This window comes from Chiloscyllium plagiosum, unplaced genomic scaffold, assembly GCF_037043375.1.
Source record: "Chiloscyllium plagiosum isolate Xiang-an unplaced genomic scaffold, Cpla_swu_hap1 HiC_scaffold_40, whole genome shotgun sequence".
Classification (NCBI taxonomy): domain Eukaryota; kingdom Metazoa; phylum Chordata; class Chondrichthyes; order Orectolobiformes; family Hemiscylliidae; genus Chiloscyllium; species Chiloscyllium plagiosum.
Window position 1 is genome coordinate 50,930,234 of NW_028270178.1, and position 22,132 is coordinate 50,952,365.

The 22,132-nt window shown below is 41.5% G+C and overlaps 1 pseudogene across 1 annotated transcript in view; it reads left to right on the forward strand.

Annotated features, from left to right (window-relative positions):
* LOC148138514 (Ig heavy chain C region-like) overlaps positions 1–22,132 on the forward strand; it is a 44,021-nt pseudogene that overhangs the window by 3,917 nt on the left and 17,972 nt on the right. The gene's annotated exons all lie outside the window — the stretch shown is intronic.

Consider the following 22,132-nt stretch of genomic DNA (forward strand, 5'->3'; position numbering starts at 1 on the left):
TCTGATCTGCAGTCCTCTCTTCGTCCTTTTCCCTCGGTGGTCTTGTCTGGAATAATCTGAGAGGTACAGATGCCCTTGCAAGGAGTTTGTGGACCTGAAACATGAAGAAGGAGGAGTGAAAAGGCAGTTGTATGGAGACTTGGAGGAGTTGTTGGGTTGATTGAGAGGTGGGCGAGGGTATCCCCTTTGGAACGCTGAGGTTTGGAAGTGACATGACAAATTCTTGAATTCTGTGTCCTCTCAAATGGAGAGTCCCTAAATCATCTAACAAGTGTGTCTTGGACATGTCAACAGAATGGAAGCATGTGACGTGTGAATTTACTTCCTGCATGGTGAGATTCCTACAGCCAGGCAGCTAGTGATGGACCAAAGGGTCCGCTTCAGGAATGCTGAAGAATGGTATGACAGCCCTGAACATCGACTAGACATGGAGAGAGTCCCTATTGGCTGAGAGAAATGAATGGGAGATTTCCATTGGTTTGATGTGAGCTGTTAGGGTGACCGGACATCACCTTAGACGCTAAAACGAAAGGCAATAACTCATAATTGCACTCTGTAACTGTTAGTGAGAAATTGGTGGTAAACACTAACTGTTATGAATTAGTCTCTTCGTCAAGCAGGAAAGTTACATTGCATGGAGGCACGCAATCTGAAATACATTAGAGCACCTTCCAGCAGCTGGAGCATGCTGGTGGCCTCTGACAAAGAAAGTGGTTTCAACGAAATATGATGTGCTTCAAAATGCCACAGACACAGAAACGTACACCCGCGCGTGCACACACACAGATACAGACGCAGACACAGACACTCACATACACTTACACCTACAAAGAGACAGACACATAGCCATGGCTATGCACAGACACAGACACAGACACACACACACACATACACACACACACAGATGCAGACACACACAGACTCTCACATACACTTACATCTTCACAGAGACAGACGCATAGCCATGGATATGCACAGACACAGACACACACAGACACACACACAGCCACACACAGACACTGAGACACAGACACGCACACAGAGACACATGCACACACATACAGACACACGCATGCATGCACAAATACACATGCGCGCACACACATAGAAATACAGACATACACAAGCAATCACAGAAGAAAATGACATCTTGTGCTAAGAATTAACAAAGCTGCACTTCAACCATCACATCTTGACTTTGCGAGGAGCTGTGTCATTGAAATTTGAGAAGTTATGTCTCCACATTTTTTTTCGGGTGGGGTGATGAGTGATATTTTGAGGTAAATGGGAAAGCACGAAGAATGTCCATGGTTTACTCAGGGCAATATCCTCTTAAACATTGAAGGTAGGAACAGGGGGAGGCCATTCCGCCCTTGGAGCCTGCTGTGCCATTCATCATGATCATGGCTCATCATCCAGCTCAATAGCCTCGTCCTGTTTACTCCCCATTACTTTTGCTCCCATTTGCCCTACATGCTACATCTAGCTGCGTCTTCAATACACTCAATGCTTTAGCATCAACTAATTCATGTGGTAATGAATTCCGCAGGGTCATCACTCTTTGGGTGAAGAAATGTCTCCTCATCTCCATCCTACATGATACACCCCGAATCTTCAGTCTGTGTCCCCTGATTCTGGACACCTCCGCCATCAGGAGCATCCTCCCTGCATCTACCCTGTCTCGTCCTGTTAGAATGAGGTCCCCTCCCATTCGTTTAAACTCCAGCAAAAACAATCCTACCCTAGACAACCTGTCCTCATACGTTACTTCCACTATCCTCGGAATCGTTCAGGTAAACCGTCGCTGTATTCCCTCCAGAGCAAAAGCATTCTTCCTCAGAAAAGGAGACCAGAACTGCACACATTGTTTTAGGTGTGGCATCGCCAAAGCCCTGTATAACTGCAACAACACATCCCTGCTCCTGTACTCGAAACATCTCACAATGAAGTCCAATATAGCATTTGCCTTCTTTACTGCCTGCTGCACCTGCGTGCTTACCTTCAGCGACTGGTGCACAAGGACAAGTAGGCCCTGCAGCACACTCCCCACTCCCAATTTACAGCCAGTCAGGTAGTAATTCACCACCTTGCTTTTGTCTCCAAAGTGAATAATTTGACATTTATCCAAAATAAACTGCATCTGTCATTGATTGGCCCGCTCACCCAATCTGTCCAGATCATGCCGTAGGATCTCTGCATCCTCGTCACAGTTCACCATCCCACCCAACTTGGTATCATCTGCAAACCTTGAGATATTACATTTTATTCCTTCATCCAAATCATTAATATGTATTATTAATAGTTGGGGACCCTGTGGCAACCCACTAGTTACTGTCTGCCAATTTGAAACGGACCCCTTAGGACCTACTCTGTTTTATCTCTGCCAATCAGTTTTCTATTTATCTCAGTACACTTACGCCAATCCCATGCACTTTAATCTTGTACAGTGATCTCTTAAATGGGGCATTGTCAAACACTTTCTGCAAGTACAAATATACCATATTTACTAGTTCCGCTTTGTCAACTCTGATAGTTACATTTTCACAGAATTCCAATAGATTTGACAAGCATGATTTCCTTTCCATAAATCCATGCTATCTCTGTTTGATCCTGCCGCGGCTTTCTCAATGCTCTGCCATAAACTACTTGATAAATTGAGAATGTTCCCCACTAACCGATCTGAATCTTACTGGTCTATAATTCCCTGGTTTCTCTGTACCTCTCTTCCTGAATATTGGAGTGGCAGTAGCTGACCTCCAATCTGCAAGGACTGTACCATAATCTAAAGAATCCTGACAACTAAAGCATCCATGATTTCTAGAACCGCTTCTTTAAGTACTCTGGGATCTAGATTTATCAGGTCCTGAGGATTTATTGGGTTTAATCGCCTCAATTTCTCAGCACCATTTCTCTACTAATATTGACCTCCCTCAGTTCTTCCTTCTCACTAAATTTTGCACACCCCAGGATTTCTGGTACTTGATTTGTATCTTCGAGTCAGAGAGTCCTACAGCACAGAGACAGGTCGTTTGGCCCAAACTGGTCCATACTGACCAAAATGTCCAACCATGCTAACCCCATTTCCCTGCATTTGGTCGACATCCGATCCATGTATCTGTCAAAATGCCTTTAAATGTTGTTAACGTACCCAACTGAACCAATTCCGCTGGCAGCTCGTTCCATACACGTACCAGCCTCTGTGTAAAAAGAAATGCCCCTCAGGTTCCCTTTTATGCTTTTCCCCTCTAGTCTTAAACGAAAGACATTTAATCCTCGATTCCTTGACCCTGGGTAAAAAAAAAGGGTGCATGCCTCTCATGATTGCCTCGACTGCCGAGAAAAGAAGTTCGAGCTTGTTCAGCTTCTCCTTATAACTCAGATCATTGAGTCCTAGTAACATCCTGATAATTTTTTTTCGCACTCTTTCCAGTTTAATAACATCCTTCCTCGAGCAAGGAGACCAATACTGAACACACGCTCCAACTGCAGCCTCACCAACCTCCTGTACAACGGTCCTTTTTTGTGAAGACAGAACTAAAGTATGTATTCAGTTGCTTAGCTGTTTCTTGGTCCTTTGTTATACATTTCCCCATTTACATCTGTAGAGACCTACATTTGTCTTCATCAATATCTTTCTCTTCACATACTGTATAACCTTGTAGTGTCAGTCTTCATGTTCCCTGCAAGCTTATTTCCTTTTGAACTGTATTTTTCCCATCTTAATCAAACCCTTGGTCCTTCTTTGCTGAATCGAAACTGCTCTGAAACATCAGACCTATTATTGTCTTGGCCAATCTCTATGATTTTTCCTTCAATTGGATACTATCTAATTTCCTTTATAAGCCATGGATTGGCCCTGTGACCCATTTTGCTTTTGTACCAGACAGGAATAAATAGTTGTTGCAGTTCCCCCATGATTTCCTTGGGTATTTGCCAATGCCTATGTACTGTCACACCTTTAAGTAACTTTCACTAATCTATCAACACCAAATCATGCCTTATATATCTTCGAAGTTTCCTGAATAAAATTCAGCACTCTAGTCTCCAAAATAGCTGGCTCACTTTCCATCCTGATAAAAAAGTTGTATCATGTCATGGTCACTCATCTCCAAGGAGTCTCATGCAGCTAGATTGGCAATGATTCCCTTCTCATTACACAGTATCCAGTCTAAGCTCTCTAGTTGGCTCATCCACATGTTGGTTTAGAAAACCATCCCATATGTAGGCCAGGAATTCCGCCCCCCCCCCCCCCCCCTCCCGGAGACATTGTGGCTAATTTGATTTGTCCAATCTGGATGCAGATTAAAATCACCCATGATCACAATGTCTCCATATCATTAGCTTGGCTAATTTCCTATTTAATACTATTCCAACATGACCACTACAGTCTGGGGGTCTCTGTATGACTCCCACTAATGTTTTTTCTCTCTTGGTATTTCACAGCTCCACTCACACAGAATCCATATTGTCAAAGCTCATATCCTAAAAAGAGATGAACAAAAATACGTGACCAGGAACTGAGATATTTTTGCTCAAATATTGATCTTAACTTGATGCTAATTAGCCTTGTCGACTTGCTTCGTAAAATCTGGGACCACCAGCAGAAGATGATGAGCGAGAACATTTGTGGAGTTGCTTTCTCAGGAGATGAACATCAGATACATTTTGTTGAGATTTTCACAGTAGATACAAAGACAGTGCTTCTACAGCAGGTGGAAGTGACGGCTGATAATAGATCCTTCAACCAACACCTTCACTCAAAAAAGTCAAGGCACAAAAAAGATTGACTGAGGCCATTTAGTTGAACATCATTTATTGAAAAAATGGTGGAGTCTTTAAAAAAGGATGTTACAGCAGAAAACTGAGAATGGCTTTACAAAATGGAAATCTTGCCTGATAAAAGTATCGGAATTCTTTGAGAAAATGGAGGAAACCGTGATTGTTTTGATTTTCTGAAGGTGTTTGATAGCACCCATGCATAAGATTACTGAATAAGAAAGGAGCCTTGGCTTTGGAGGTACTGGATTAACACGGAGAGAGGATCTTTGAAATCCCAATCAGAAAAGTTTGATTAAGAGTTTTATTTTACAGGATGTCAATCTGTGGAGTACCACATAAATCTGTTCTGGGGACAAAAAAAAAAATTACAAAGTATTTTGATGACTGAAGATGAGGAAAGTGAGTATATTGTAGGTAAGTTTGCGAATGACTCAAAAATTGGAGCGGAGACAAGTGGTGAGTATGACACAAAAAGAAGTTTGCGGAGGAATACAGGTAGGACAAGAGAGTGAACAAGGAGCTTTGCATAATAATTTAATGTGGATTAACTAAATGAAATCAGACAGAAACAGTGACGTTATGCATTTTAGCAGGCAAGATAGAGATTGAATTCAGAAATCTGCAGGGAGTCCGCATCTCCGAACCACAAAAAGTTAGTTTTTAATTTCAGCTGTCAATAAAGATGGCAAATGTCATGTTGGGGTTTGTTTACAAACTAATGGAATATTGAGATTAGGAACAGTCAGATAGAGCAGCTAATGTGTGGCTGAGGAGCTGCTGCAGGGGTTAGGATTCCCATTTTTCAATCATTGGGATCTCTTCAAGGAGAGAAATGACCTGTATAAGAGGGACCTGAATTGGAAGGGGACCGATATTCTTGTGGGGAAATTTGCTAGCAGGATGCTGAAGGTTTTAAACTAGTAAGGGGGATGGTGGGAACCAACAAGATAGTGAGAAAAGAGAAATGTTTGAGGTGAGATGCGGTGAGCAATTCTAGGGGTCGAGGCAGACAACAGTTTGGCAAGACCGAGGTAAGACTGCGAAACTGCATTTTCTTTGATGTAAGAGGCATGACATGTGAGACAGATGAACATGGGGCAGAGATGGGAATGTGGGGCAAGGATATCATTACCATTACAGAAATGTGGCTCAGGGATGAACAGGACTGGCAGTTTAATGTTCCAGGATATAGATGCTATAGAATGTAAAGACAGAGGAGCAAGAGAGGAGATGGAGTGGTGTTTTTGGTTAGAAAGAACATTACAGCTGGATGTAGAGAGGATATTTCTTGGAGACTGCCCAGTCCCAGTGAAGTTATATGGATGAAACTTAAAAATAAGAAAGAGGTGATGACCTTGCTGGGATTGTAAAATGCGCCTCCTAATAGTCAGTAGGAAATTTACAAGCGATTATGCTATCTGTAAGAAAACCGGATATTGGTAGCGAATTTTAACTTTCCAAATAGAGTTTGGGGTAGTGTTAAGATCTTGGAATGTGGAGAAATTGGTTAAGTGTGTACAAGAAAACGTTGGTATTCAATATGTGGATGCACCTACTAGACAGTTCGCAATACTTGACCTTCTGTTTGGAACCAAGGCAGGGCAAGTGACTGAGGTGTTCATAGGGGCACGCTTCAGGGAAAGTGATCATAATTCTATTGGTTTAATAATAATGATGAGAAAGGATAGAATTGATTTAAAAATGAAAGTTTCAAATTAGAGTGTGGCCAGTTTCGGTGGTATTAGACCTTGAGAAGTTGGTTGGGGGGGGCGTTATTCACAGGTAAAGTGACGGCTGATAAGTGGGAGGCCTTTAAGAATGAGACAATGAGAGCTCAGTGATGGTATGTTTCTGTTTGTGTGAAGGGCAAGGCATGGGAAAAGCTCAATGATGAGGAAAATTGCAAATCCTGTCCAGAAGAAGATGGGAGCATTCATCAGATATAGACAGCTGGGATTGAGTGAATCCTGAGAAGGGTATAAGGGCAGGAGGAGTATACTTAAACAGGAAATCATGAGGGAAAAAAAGGGGACATCAAATTGCTTTGGCAAATAGAATTAAGGAGAATCCGAAAAGATTCTAAAATTATTTTAAGGTTAAATGAATAACTAAAGAGAGAATACAGCCCTTAAAGATCAGCATAGCTTTCCATGCATGGAACCACAGGAGATGGCAGAGACACTAAGCAAATACTTTGTATCAATATTTACAGTAGACAGGAGCATGGAAGCTAAGAAACTTGGGAAATAAATAATGTGATCTTAAAATGAGTTCATTTTTCAGAAAAGGAGATGTTGGAGGTCTTAAAGTAGAAAAATGGAAATAAATCCTGGAGACCTGATTAGGTATTTCCCAGAACCTTGTGGAAAGCTAGGGAAGAGATTTCTGGACCCCTTGCTGAGATATTTGTATTGTTGATAATCATAGATGAGATGCCAGAAGACTGGAGAGTACTAATGTGGCAGCATTATTGAAGAAAGTTGTATGGAAAAGCTAGGGAACCATAAACTGGTGAGCCTTTCACGCCAGAGATGCTGCCAGACCTTCTCAGCATTTCCAGCAGTTTCTGCTTTTGTTTCTGATACACAGCATCCACAGTTCTTTCAGTTTTTATTTAGTAGTTAACGAGCATCACTTTTTGAATTGGAGGCCTGTTGGAACATAACAACATCCGAACTTAAGAAATACAATCAGGAGTAGGCCATCTGACTCCATGAGTTAGCTCTGGCTTTCAATAATATCGTGGATCATCTGTCAATGGACTGAGACTCCACTTACCCTCCCCTCACTATAACCCTTCATTCCTTTACTGTTCACAAATCTATCTTCACCTTTAAAACATTCAACAGGTTAGACTTAGCTGCTTCACTGGGCAGGGGATTCCACAGATTCACAACCCTTTGGGTGAAGACGTTGGCTTGACCAGCTATCCTTAGTAACTACACACGCAGATGACAAGCAACATGAGTTCGACTGGGACAACACTAGAATAGGACAAACCAAACAGAGAACAGCCAGGGAATTCCTAGAGGCATGGCACTCATCCACAGATTCAATCAATAAGCACATCGACCTGGACCCGATATACGGGCCACTGCAGCAGACAGCTGGAACTGACAACTGGAAGCGGCAAATACAAATCACTATAAATGCCGGAGGAAACATCACAGAAGCGCTTCACAGGAGGCTCCCAAGCACTTAGGATGTCACCAACACAGGGGACGAAACGTTTGCAACACAAATTCCCAGGTCGGCGAACAGACCCACAACAACGAGCACCCGAGCTATAAATCTTCTCACAAACTTTGAGCCTCCCTGCTTCTGTCTTATCTGTCCCATTTATAATTTTACAAACCTCCACCCCCATTCTTCTGAATTCCAATGAGTATAATCCCAGACTGCTCAATCTCTCCTCATAAACCCACCCCCTCATTTCCAGAATCAACGTAGTCAACCTCCTCATCAAACCCCACCCCAGTGCCATCTCATGTAAGGCGATGAAAAGTGTACAGAGTACTCCAGGTGTGGCCACACCAGCGCCCCATACAGCTGCAGCAGAAAGTCCTAATTTTAAACTCCACCCACTGGCAATGAAGGATATTATTCCATTTGCCTTCCTAATTAGCTACTGGACTCGCAAACCATACTTTTGTGTTTCATGCACAAGAACACCCAGGTCCCCCTGCACAGCAGCATTCTGTAACTTTTCACCATTTTAATGTAGACCACTTTGTTATTATTCCGACCAAAATGGATGACCTCATGTTTACTAACATTGTACTCCATCTGCCAGACCCTTGCCCACTCACTTAGCCTGTCTATATCCTTCTGCACACTTTGCTCTATCACTCATTTAAGTGGCTTCTGTGAACTACAACACACTACACTTGGTCTCTAACACGAAACAATCTGTCTGAATTGTAAACTATTGCAGTCCCAACAATTGTAAATAAATGCTGTCTCAACACTGATCCCTGAGACACATCACTAGCCACTGATTGTCAACAAGAAAAACACCCATTTATCCCCAATCTTTGCATTCTGTTAGTTAACCATTCTTCTGTCCATGCTAATGCATTGCCCATAACACTGTGCATCTTTATCTTATGCAGCAGTGCAGCACCTTGCTGAATGCCTTTTGGAAATCTCGGTACACCACGTTCACCAGTTCCCCATTGTCTACCACGCTCGTTATAACCTCAAAGAATTCCAATAAATCAGTTAAACATGACCTGCCTTTCATGAACCCAAGCTTCATTAAATAAATGTAGGTGTTGCATTTTTGTAAGGCAAACCAGGGCAGGGCTTATACAATTAATGGCTGGGCTTTGGGGAGTGTTGCTGAGCAAAGAAACCAAAGGGTGCAGATGCATCATTCCTTGAAAGTGGAGTTCCAGGGAGACAGGGTGGGGAAGAAGGTATTTGGCACGCTTTCCTTCATCGGTCATAACATTAAGTGTAGGAGTCGAGATGTCATGTCTCAGCTGTACAGAACATTTGTGAGGCCACATTTAGAATTATTATAGACAAATCTGGCTGACCATTTCTATGAGGGATTTTGTGAAACTTGAGAGGGTGTAGAAAAGATTTCCAAGAATGATGCTGGAACTGGAGTGTTAAAGGTATAAGGTGAGGCTGAATAGGCTGAGGCTTTTCTTTTCCCTGCAGTGAGAGGAAAGGAGGCTGAGGAGTAGCCTGAACAAGACTTATAAAATCATGTGGGGCATTGATATGGTGAATAGCCAAGGCCTTTTTCCTCAAGTGGGAGAGTCCAAAACTAGAGGATAGCGGATTAAGGTGAGAGGAAAAACGTTTGAAAAGAACCTGAGGGGTAACCTTTTCACGTGTATGTATGGAGAAAGCTGCCAGCGGTAGTGGTGGAGGCGGGTTCAATTACTGCGTTTAAAAGGCACCTGGATGGGTGTATGAACAGGTAACATTTAGAGGAAGATTGGCCAAATGTTTGGCAAATGGTACTCAGTCAGATTGGGATATCTGGTTAGTGCAGTTGGACCGAAGGGTCTGTTTCTGTGCTGGATATTTGTATGACTATAATGTTTGTTAAAACTGAAAAAAAAAACTCTGTTCTTACCACAGCTGGAATATTGTGAATTATTCTTTGGACTCATATCAAAGAAAAGGTACACTGGAATGTGAAACAATCCACATGAGGTTTACCGACTGATCCTGAGGATGGAGGGACTGTGTTGAAAGTAGAGATTGAGTCGTTTGGGCCTATACTCAATGGAACATAGACGATTCAGTGGTGACATTCGGAAACATCTATTATTTTCAGGAAACGTGATGGTGTAAATGCAGAAATGTTGTTTCCCCTTGTGGGAGAGTTTCGGACCAGGGAGTAGAATCTCTGAATTAGAGGTCACAAATTTCAGGCAGAACAGAATTTTGTCTCCCAGAATGTTGTGAACACTGTCGAGGCTGGGACATTCAGTACTTTGAAGGCTGAAATGGACAGATTTTGATTGGTAATTGAATCAGTGCTTACAGTTAAAACGCTGGAAAGTGTAGGTGAGGATTATCAGTTCAGCCACGATGTCATTGTTTGGAAGACCAAACCCCATTGGCTGAACAGGCTGCTTCTGGTTCCCGATCATTGACCTTTGCACTAAGTTAGTCTTTTCAGAATTATATAGGCCTCATTTAAATTAACCTCCACTTCATGTTTGAAGCCCAGCTGCTTCAATCCCTCCTCATCATGAAAAAAGACAGGGATCGCCTTTCTCCCTGTTTGATGGCATTGCATTCTGCCTCTAATGCAGTGACTGCATTTATAGTACTCCAGTTCTGTTGAATATTTGTCAAACACAACGACGGCTGTCACAGAAAAGATTAAAGACAGATCAAAACTACATTTCAACTACCATATCAAACACATTGTCGGTATGCATTGCATGGAATACACACATTGCAGATTAAAGCTCTCTCTGCACTCATCCATTAAACACTGCAGGGATTGTTCATAAATGATTTCCTTATGTGTGTATGTATGTGCCTGTAGATGATAATCTACTTGTATAACAAAGTTTCGATGCATAGTGTTGTTCCCTTTTTATTCTGGTATCAAGCATTTCAAAATCAGAAAGACAGTGGGTAGGAGTACAAGCCCCTTTACACGGCTACATCAAATGTTTTCTGTGATTGTACAGCTCATGTAATGTGCTGGGTAAATCTCCCTCTATATTGTGCTGTCCAATGCAAACATGTCAAATACATTTTGGTTTAGACACAGTGTAGAGCTGCATCCAGGGTTCCCTAAAAGAACCCTCCCAGAGCAGGTACAACACAGAGTCGACACAGAATAAATCACCCTCTACAATATTAAACATTCCATGAGATGTGCAGTAAAAGTTAATTACAGACTAAATATGCATTGCACTGAACCATTAAATATTCCTCAGCCAAGAATAATACTGCTGAGTTACAATGAAAACACTATCACAGTAAAGTCTGCAGCCTCATTCCAATCAAGCATTTCCAGATCAGTCAATACTCAGACAGATTTGTGAGAAAATCTGGCTGTACTGACTCAAATCTCTCGAAAGAAATGGTTGAATTTGGCTGAGACCACATGTTGGTGAGGTGTTGGCTTCATGTTATTAAGGAAAACATTGTCTGATTGTGGAGAGGAAAAACAAGGCATCAGTTATAAAGAAAAATGGCAGGAAGGCAGGAGGGGAAGAGAGAAAAAGAGAAACAGAAATATTAGCTGTTCCAATGTATCTCTTAATTATAGTTTTTTTTTACTAAACATGATAATTGATACCTCTGTCATTCAGCAATCATACAACTTATGTATTAAAAAGTCCTAACATCAATTACTATTGGAATCCATTGAGTTATTTGCATTTTTTCCACAATTCGTGTGCTGTGCTTGTGGGGAAATATAAATTGGGGTTTTGTTGTTCTGTAATTTATTCTGAGAATTCTATTTCTGTGTTTATTTACATAAATGCTTAATTGGTTTCAAAGAAGTGATGGTGACAGCAAAGCCAGATGAAAGAAGTGATTTGTTGGTAAGATTCAAATCGAAACAAGTTTATTTTAAGAATGTTGAATTTTTTCATAAGTGAATACAAATTTATGAAGACGAATTGCATCATATTTTATTTATTTCTGGACGATAAACACAATTTAAAACTTTTATTTAGGTTAAAAATGCAGTGCTGAAAATTCTGCAATTAAACTTAAATGTTGAACTGGATCTACTCTGAATGGCCCACTGAGTTATATTGTAATCTGTTTAGACGGTGCAACATCACTCAAAGTGCATTTTAGACTATTCATGTGAAATACTTGAAATGACACCAGGAACTGCCGCAACAATTACATTTAATTGATGTCGTTGTTGTGAGGTTTTTTTACATGTATTACTTTCTGGTTAGGGTCAGCAATGAGTCCCTATCCCCAATTGCCCATTGAATAGCTTGCAAAGCCACTCAGAACACAGTCAATTACTTCCCAATGGGTCTGGAATCGCATGTCGGCCAGACCATGTAAAGGTGACAGATGCCTTGTCATTCGTGAACCAGCTGTTTTTGTATTTTTTCCATTGACTCGGGTGACATGGTCACCATTTGGCTTTCTTTCCGATTCCAGGCTTTCTTTAAATTGAAATTTCACCCTGGGCAAACGATGGTATTCCAAACCCAGTCTATTCAGCATCAGACTGGAGTTTGGGAATACTGGTGTCATGATATCACCGCTGTGATCCTAATATTGGAAATGCACAGAAAGCGGTCACAAACAGAAATGCAATCAATCTGACACTTTACATCATGAACAAATATTGGCGTGCAATACTGGCAAGAACTCTCCTGCTGTTCACAGCAACGTCACAGGAGACTTTGCATCCAATCATCAATCTTAACTGTGTACCGGACTCTGTCTGAAAAGCCTGACTCACCATAATTTGCATTTTTTGAATTCTTCACTGACTTATGAAAAAGTTAGTCACATATCCCAAGAAGGTGGTACCTTTTTGAAGGCCTGCCATCTTGCTCGGCTAATTATGGTTGATCTTTCTTAAGAAACGTTATTACAACCAAATGGCTTCTCAGTCGAGACTGTAGTGCTGGAAAAGTACAGCAGGTCAGGCAGCGTCCGAGGAGCAGGAGAATCGACGTTTCGGGCATGAGGCCTTCATTAGGATACATGAGGAAGGAGTTATGCATGGAACGTTGATTTTCCTGCTCCTCGGATGCTGCCTGACCTGCTGTGCTTTTCCAGCACTACACTGTCAACTCTGATCTCCAGCACCTGCAGTCCTCACTTTCTCCTGATGGGTTTCTTAGTCACATTCGGCACAGGAAAGGACCATCACCTTATTGTTGAATGGGTCGGTCCGGCCAGGTCGGAAGGTCAGACGTCCTCCTCTGAAGGACAATACTGAACCATGTAACATGCTTCAAACCTTTGGTAGGTCTGCCACTATCCCAGCATTTTCATTTCATGCTCTTTTATTCATTGAAGCTACCATGGTAGGGACTGTTTCTGGAACTTTACTCCAAACCTTTTGATTGCTTATTACATACTCATAATGCCTCCTCAACCACTTTATCAAACTGTCATGTTAGCTTCAACGATGTTTTTATTGACTCATGGAACATGGTGGTTGCTTTTAGTTGTCCGTAGATGTCCTTCAGCAGATGGCAGTAAGCTGCCTTTCTGAAATAACATGTTTCAAAATGGCCTGAGGAAGGGAATTCCAGATTTTGACCCAATTACAGTAAAGGATCGGTGAATATTTCCATGTCAGGATGCCGAGTGTTTTAGAGAGGAGCTTACAGTGGTGCTGTTCCCTTGTATCTGCTGCTCCTGTCCTTCGAGATGCAAGTGGTAGTGGGAAGGTACTGTCTAAGGAAATGGCTAAGTTACTGCAGTGTAGGATTTTAGATCGTGCATATGGCAGGTACTAAGAATCAGATTTGGAGGCAATGGACGCTTGTGAATGTGCTACTGATCAAGTGGGATGCTTTGTCCTGGACAATGCCAAGCTTCTTGAGTGCAGTTGAAGCTGCTCCTATCCAGTCAAGGGGCGAGCTGTGCTATTAGCCTCCTGACCTCTGTCTCTTAGACAGTCAATTGGCTTTGCGAGTCAGGAGGGTGAGTTACTCGCTGCCCTATTCCTAGCCTCTGGCCTGCTTGTACAATCATTCTATTTATGTGGAGTGTCCAGCTCAATTTCTAATGAACAATAAAACCCATGGTGTTGATGGTGAGGGATTCAGTGATGGTAACACTATTGAATGTCCAGGGGTTTTGGTTAGATTGTCTCTTATTGTCAATGATCATTGTCTTGCAGTTTTGTGGTGTGAATGCTATGTGTCACTTGTCAGCTCAAGTCTGGATATTGTCCAGATTTTGTTGCATTTAAATGTGGACTGAGGAGTCGCAAAAATTGCTAGATTAATGCAGATTTCACTTCTGAACTTCTGATGGAGTGAAGGCCATTGCTAAAGCAGCTGAACATTTTTAGGCCAAGAACACTTTCTTTCGGAACTCCAATTGGAGATTTGCTTTGGCTGAGACGACTGACCTCTAACAAGCAAAGTGAGTTATGACTGCAGGCAGCAGGGAGTTTGTCGCCTAATGCCCATTGAAACCAGTTTTGCTACGACTCCATAATATCACACTCTGTCGAATGTGACCTTAATGTCAAGGGCTGTCACTCTCCCCTCATTTCTGGAATTCAGTTCTTTGTCCATGTTTAAATCAAGTCTGTAATCAGACATGAGCTGAGTAGGCCTTGCGTAACCCACATTTACGCAGGTTATTGCTGAGCTAGTGCTGCTTGATAGCACCTCCCTGCATCTAACTCATGATTGAGCATAGACTGATGGGGCAGTAATTCGCCAGGGTGGTTTGACCTATTTTCTGTGCACAGGACGTGCCTGGCCTATTTTCCACATTGTCCATGTCAGTGTTTTAGCTGTACCGGGATTGCTTGGCTAGCACAAGTCATCAGTATTATTGCCAGAATTTTGTCAGGCTCCACAGCATTTGCAGTAACCCCTGACCCCCCTACCCCTGCCCAACAGAGCCTTGATTTCACATGGAGACAAGCGAATTCCCTGCTGACGGGTATCTGTGATATTGGTGATCTATGGAATATGCCAAGATGGATCAGACAATTGGCACTTCTGGCTGAAGATTGCTGTGAATGCTTCAGCCTTAACTTTTGCGCTGATGTGTTGTGCTCTCCAAAAGCAGAGCAAGGGAATATCTGTGGAGCTTATTCCTTCAATGAGTTGTTTAATTATCAACTTTCATTCACGACTTGATGTGGCAGAACTGTGGGCTCAGACCCCTATTTCCTGAATTAATGGTCTAGCCACAATATCTCCAGACTATAATTCCAACCCCCACACCATGATGTGGATATTCACAACAGAAGATCGCTTATCCTTTGTATTGTGTAGATTCCAACAATGCATCGTATATTCGCTTAAATTGTTAGTCTCGAAAATGCTTTACTTCACAGACTTTAGAATATAATGTTCTGTTTTCAATTCTTCTCTCCGACAGGCAATGCCATCGATGTCACACTGGCTTTCCTCCTCACTAATTGCAAAACCAAACATTTTTCACCTCACTGTTGAACTTACTGATCAAAATTGCTACATTCTTGACTAGATCGTTCATATACGCTGCAAACATCAAAGGATCCAGCACCAAGTCATATAGTAAGCCACTGGACACAAGATGTCTTCACAATGACTACCTTCGACCATTACCTTCTGCCAATAAATAAACATTCGATGCATTTGCCAAACTGCACCAGATACCATGAACCCTTACCATATTAAAGATGCAAGATCTGGTCAAAAACCTGATTGAAGTCAAGAAGCATTACACCCACTTTTTACACCCGATGTCACATCTCATTGCCTCTCCGGAAAACAGAATCACCACTTCCGATATGATATCATTTCCACCAAATCCATGCTGAATTTTATTGCTTAAACCTTACAATTCCAACTTTTAATGAATGCTGTCTCTTAGATTTACTTATTAACTTCCCTCAAGCTTTCTACTTTTAAATATAGGTTTATGAGTGAAACTACACATTGTCATTTAGCTCCTTTCACCCGATGATAACTCTTCTTATCTCTCTGACAGATAATTTACTCTCGCTGAAATAATCTTGTGTCTCTTCTGTTTCATTCTGGGAAATGGGAATGGAATTGAATACAATGTTGAGACCAACAACAACCTGTTTGTTCTTAACACTGTCAGTGTGTGTTCACCCTTAGAGGCAGGAAGACTGTTTGTGCTGATAATACGGAAAGTAGCGCCTGATGTCTCATTCTAAGCTGGCACACAACTTCCTGTTTGTGTGTGCCAGCAGCAAGCCACACATCTCACTTCTGATCAGAAAATAAACCCAGGGGATGCAATCTGGCCGAAACATCTGCCAATGTGGCCTATATTAGGACACAGAGTATGAAGTGATTACATTGAAGTGACATTTGCAAATTGACCTTTCGATCTCTGTTTCACGGTGTGATTCCAGGACATCATTGGACGAGTCTCTCGACCATCTAACAAGCTCATTCGATTCACTAAGGTCTGGGACATATCGACATGCACCTTGTCATGTCTTTGATCTTGTACTACTTGTTACTCTCTTTTCAGATTTAATGTTCCCAGTTTTTGATTCTGTCTTCTGTATCCATCACCTTCCCAGCCGAATACATTCTGTTTGATCTGTTTCCTAAATTTTGATCAACTCAACAAATAATACAATTTTGTCCAGACAGGTCTGTTGGTGTGTCAGATTAACAGAATCAATATATGGAGAGATCACCTTGGCTGTATCTAACTCTGACCGACATTGAAGTCAAATAAAGCACAGCACTGTATGGTTTCAAACTTTGCAAATCCTCTCTCTTTGAAAGAGCTTGTTCTAATTGTTAATTATTTTCTTGATTATTTCACAAACTATGACTAAAAATCTCTATTTTTAACAAAGTTTCAAATATTATTAAAACTTACAGCCCTGTCATTTCCTACAGTGAGCTTTGTGGTGTTTAAATGTTCTGGTCAACATTTGCTTCAAGCAGAAGACTTAAACATTGGTTTCTCCGAGTTCCCAGCCATTGCCCTTGCAGTTCCATAATAACTGCAAGCTATTGATAAGCCCCAGAGAGAACAGAATGTCCAGGCCCCGTACACATCCAAACGCCATGATGTAGGCCTCGAAGCCCTCCGTTTCTTCCTGTCACGCCAACCCAAGCAGTACATGCTTAACCTCAACTACATTTCCTTTCAATCCTCCCACTTCCTCCAAACCAAAGGGGTAGCCATGGACACCTGTATGGACCCAGCTATGCCTGCCTCTTCGTCAGATATGTGAAACAGTCAATCTTCCACAGCTACACTGGTACCATTGCCCACTTTTACCACCGCTACATTGATGACTGTATCAACGCCACCTCATGCTACCATGAGGAGGATGAACAGTTCATCAACTTTACTAAAACCTTCTACCCTGACCTAAACTTCACAGGGACCATCTTGGACATCTCCCTCCCTTTCCTTGACCTCTCCACCTCTATCTCCAGTGACCGACTAAACATTTACTGCAAGCCCACTGACTCCCACAGCTACCTGGGTTACACTGCTCCCACCTGACCTCCTGTAAAAATGCCATCCCTTATTGTCAATTCCTCTGCCTCCACCGCACCTGCTCCCAGGAGGACCAGTCCCACCATAAAACATCCCAGATAACCTCCTTTTTCAAAGACTGCAATTTCCCCTCCCATGTGGTCGACAATGCCCTTGAACCCCATCCCTCTAATCGCAACAGGGAGCCCTCCTGGTCCCCATCTTCCACCGCACCAACCTTGCATACATCATACCATCCTCCGCTGCTTTCACCACCTGTAAACAGACCCCATCTTTCGGGGTATATTTCCCTCCCTACCCCTACCTGCATTCCGGAGACACCATTCCCTCCACGACTCCCTCGTCAGGTCCATGCCCCTTCAGCAGCCCACACCTCCCCCCTCACCTCCGACAAGGCCCCAAATGATCCTACCACATCCCAGAGAAATTTATCTATACTTCCACAAATGTCATCCAATGTGTCTGTTCCACCTGATGTGGTCTCCTCCACATCAGGGAGACAGGACACGAACTTGCGGATCATTTCAGAGAACATCTCTGGGACACCCGTGCCAACCAACCCCACGGTCCCGTGGCTGACCACTTTAACTCCCTCTCCCACTCCACCAAGAACAGGCCGGTCATATTCTGTTCATTTCCAATGAATAAAAACAAAATAACCGAGCCTGAATTTGGGATGATATTAAGAGGATTTATTTTGATCTAAGCATGAACAAATTATTTTGACATAACAGGTGGAGAGATTCACTTCCTGAAAAAGCAGCTCAAGTGATATAAGCTGGCACCAAACCGAGTTTGGTCAATACTGAGGCAAAAATACAGCATACAGTCTTGAGTGAAATAAATAAAGAAACTATCTTAACACTGGAACAAGATAGAGTATTAAATATGAACAAACACACACGTATTTGAGGATATAATAGAAAAGTAAATTATATTATATTGAAATGCAAACAGAGATGTGAATTTGTGTCTCGACATTCTTCCTAGCTAAATTAATCATTTCAGAAATGCCTTTGTTAAATTTCATGAATCATTCGTTGGTCCATTCACGAACCTTGCTAGGTCCTTGTTAAATTCTGAACCATCAGGCGTTGGTTCACAATGGTTGCAAAGTTTCATTTGACAGCAAATTGTGAAGTTGTGCACTGTATGTCAATATCTTAGTTAATAATTTAAAGCAATCACAGCTCCAAACATTTACAAAATATCACTATGGATCTTCCTTGAATCCATAAAAAATTGTCCCTTTGATCAATGATTTCTAAAATTTACTCACATATCTGTTGTGAAGGACGTTTTCAAATAACTTGAAGTGCAAATGGTTCACATCAGTCGGAATACAGTAACATTTCATGTGTTACCCCACACAAAAAGAAATCAAGCAATATTCACGAGTTGCTCTCAGCAAGTCTATGATGGACTGTTTTATCAAACAATATCATTTCCAATGTTGTGAGCGCTCGTCTATCTTCTGTGCAATGGTCTGAATTTTGTGTCTGACTGCAGATGAAACTGGCTGATCTGGGTAAAAGTACAGTTTGTGCCTTTCACGTTGTTAATGTATATTGCTGACTTCAGTTAAATAACGTGATGTTGTCCCAGGCATCGTCTGGCACCATTAATTAGACCATTAATTTCCACATCACGAGCCAGACTATCAGGTGGAGTGTATTGATCTCATTGAAACGAATGCTTGGAATATTTCCGGTATGAATCATGTGAATTAGAGTCTCTGAACGAGACAAAGTAGGAAAGATGAATTTAGAGTAGTTTTTACGACAGAGAGAGATCACTTCGCCCATGGCACCTGTATCACGTGAAGACAGAGCCTTCCAGCGAACACCCACTTTATAGCATGTTGTCCATAACCCTGCAGGTGATAGCACTGTAAACATTCGGGAATATTTTGTAGGGTCTAATCCATGACCAACATAGATATGATCTCCAATGTTGTAAATCCTGGCTTATGGGGAAAAAGTAGGGGCAGAACTGTATCAATATTCAAACAGTTGGTACAGCCCTGAGGAGCTAATAGGCCCATTTCTAAACATTGTTTCTCAGGACATTTTGACTATTCTTGACTTAATATCATTGAAAACTGACATGAAAAAAATGCAGACATGTTCCCCAGAAATGCTGATAGCAACATACCTTTATTCAGCCAAGATCAGCAACATGAATTAAGAAAGTTTAAAAAAAAAACTTTCTTTTAACTGATTATTGACAACACGGATTTCACAAATTGGAAAGTACAGAGGGGAAGGATGGAGGGTTGGGTGTGGGCGATGTTCACTATTCCCTGATGTCTGGTTGCATTTGTGAACAACAGGTGAACCTGCGAACCAGATTCAGGATGGTACTGCAGGTATTTCAGCAGATATTATGTAAACGGAATTCTCCCATAAATCAGCAATGACACGAACATTTATTTTTTATGGTGCTTGAAGCCAAAGAAAATTGAAAAATATGGTGGGACAAGTTCCTTTCATTTCTTTGAACTAGTATCAAGGGACACTGTCTGTGGACCTGGGGTGGCAGGAGGATCTTAAACAGCAGAATGTGAGGGAACAGTCACCGTTGGAAATCCAGATAGACTGGAACTTTTCTCACTGGAGGGTGAGAGTTCGGGGGGTGACCTCATATAAGTTTATAAAGCCATGAGTGGAAAGGTGAATGGCTCTAATTAACATGATTCATACTGGAAATGTACGAAGCTTTCGTTTCAAAAATATCACATATCAATAAACTCCACCTGACCCTCTGGCAAGTGATGTGGAAAGTAATGGTGCCAGACGATGCCTGGGACAACATCACTTTATTCAACTAAAGTCAGCAATATACATTAACAATGTGAAAGGCAGAAACTGTATTTTTACCCAGATCAGCCAGTTTCATCTGCAGTCAGACTCAACTTAAAATTCAGACCATTGCACAGAAGATAGACGAGCGCTCACAACATTGGCAATGATTTTGTTTGATAAAAGAATCCATCGTAGACTTCCTCAGAGCAAATCATGTAAACAAACTTGTTTTATTTTGTGTGTGGGGTAGCGCACGAAATGTTACTTTAATCCGATTGATGTGAACCATTTGCACTTAAGAAGTTGTTTGAAAACGTCTATCTCAGTAGATACGTGAGTAAATTTTATAAATCATTGATCAAAGGGGACAATCTTTTTTGGACTGGAGGAAGATCCATAGTGATATTTTGTAAATGTTTGGAGCTGGGATTGATTTCAATTTTTGACTAAGAGATTGGCGTATTTTCGCTATGGTGGGGGATTTCAACAATAGGGAACATGTTTTTACAATGAGAGGAGAAAAACTTTAAAAAGGATATCAGAGACAACTTTTTACACAGCGAATGGTTTTTGTGTGAGATGATCTGGTGGTGGATACTTACAACCTTTGGAAGACATTTGGATAAGTAAATGAATATCAAATGTTTGGATGGATATGGGCCAAGTACACACAGGTGGGCTTAGTTTAGTTTGGGATTATGACTGGCATGGACTGGTTGGACCGAGGGGTCTGTAACCATGCTGTATCACTACATGACTCTATGACTATTTATCAATTTTTCTCAATATTAAACAGTGCTGTAGTGATCCTTGAATGAACTGTTGATGTTAAGGTTGCGTCTGAGACTCTGCGAACATTTCCTTCAATGAGAGGAGGGACGAGTTCTCCAAGTTACACAACTGAAAATAAACTTTTCTCCAGTATTGTTGATGAGTCGATTTGTTTCTGCGGAGGTGGTGGTTATGGTTTGCAGTTGGCTTTCCACCAACTGGTCAACAGTGAGACAAGATATCCCTGATCCACTGCAGAAACTCCATCTGCTTCCAGTAAATGAAACTGGGAACTCAAGGACCTTTTCTGCAGTCAGCTTAATTGCTGCCAACTATTGTATCTGGCCGATTACAGGGAAAATGAATCAACTAAAGTAAAATCCTACGAAACAAACTATATTTTCCCATTAACTCACAATGGACACATTTCACTTGGCATTTCTTCTTTAAAAATGAAAGTTACTATATACAGCATTCACTGTATGACTATCAGAAAACAGGACATTGAATGCAGTGACGTTCTGGTTAGTTCAGCCTGTTTATTGAGTATCTTTAAAGCTCCTGAATATGAAGTTAATGGATCCAAAATCCCACATTGAAGTAACATTTGTTATCATCTCAAAGTAAATTAACAAAATTGAATTGGTTCAAACTCACATCACTTGTTACACCATTCTCTGATTCATGTATCTCATTAAAACTGAGTGGGCCCTTTATACATGGTTAATACTTGTGTAGTGTAACCGTGAATATTTGCTGATTTTTATGAGTTAATTGCCCTGTCAGAGCTATCAGTGAGCAGAGAAATGTACTGTTTATAACCTACATTCGTGGTAATTATTACTGTAATACTCTCTAATTTAACCAAACATTCCTGATGTACCCAGACAGTTACCTGCAATGGTTTAGACGTTGAGGGTTTTTTAAAAAAAAGTTATGGACTGTCTTGTTCTAGTTCATTTGATGCTCTTTCAAAAGTGTACCTCGGTGTTATGTATCACTGCGGACTCACATTTTGTTTCTCAGGCACACAGCTTTCCTTTACTGTGCATTTTAGTGTCGGAGCAATTTGAAAAAGAAATGCAGGGAGAGACATTCTGCAATGTAAGGAGGTGCTTCTAATCTCCGGG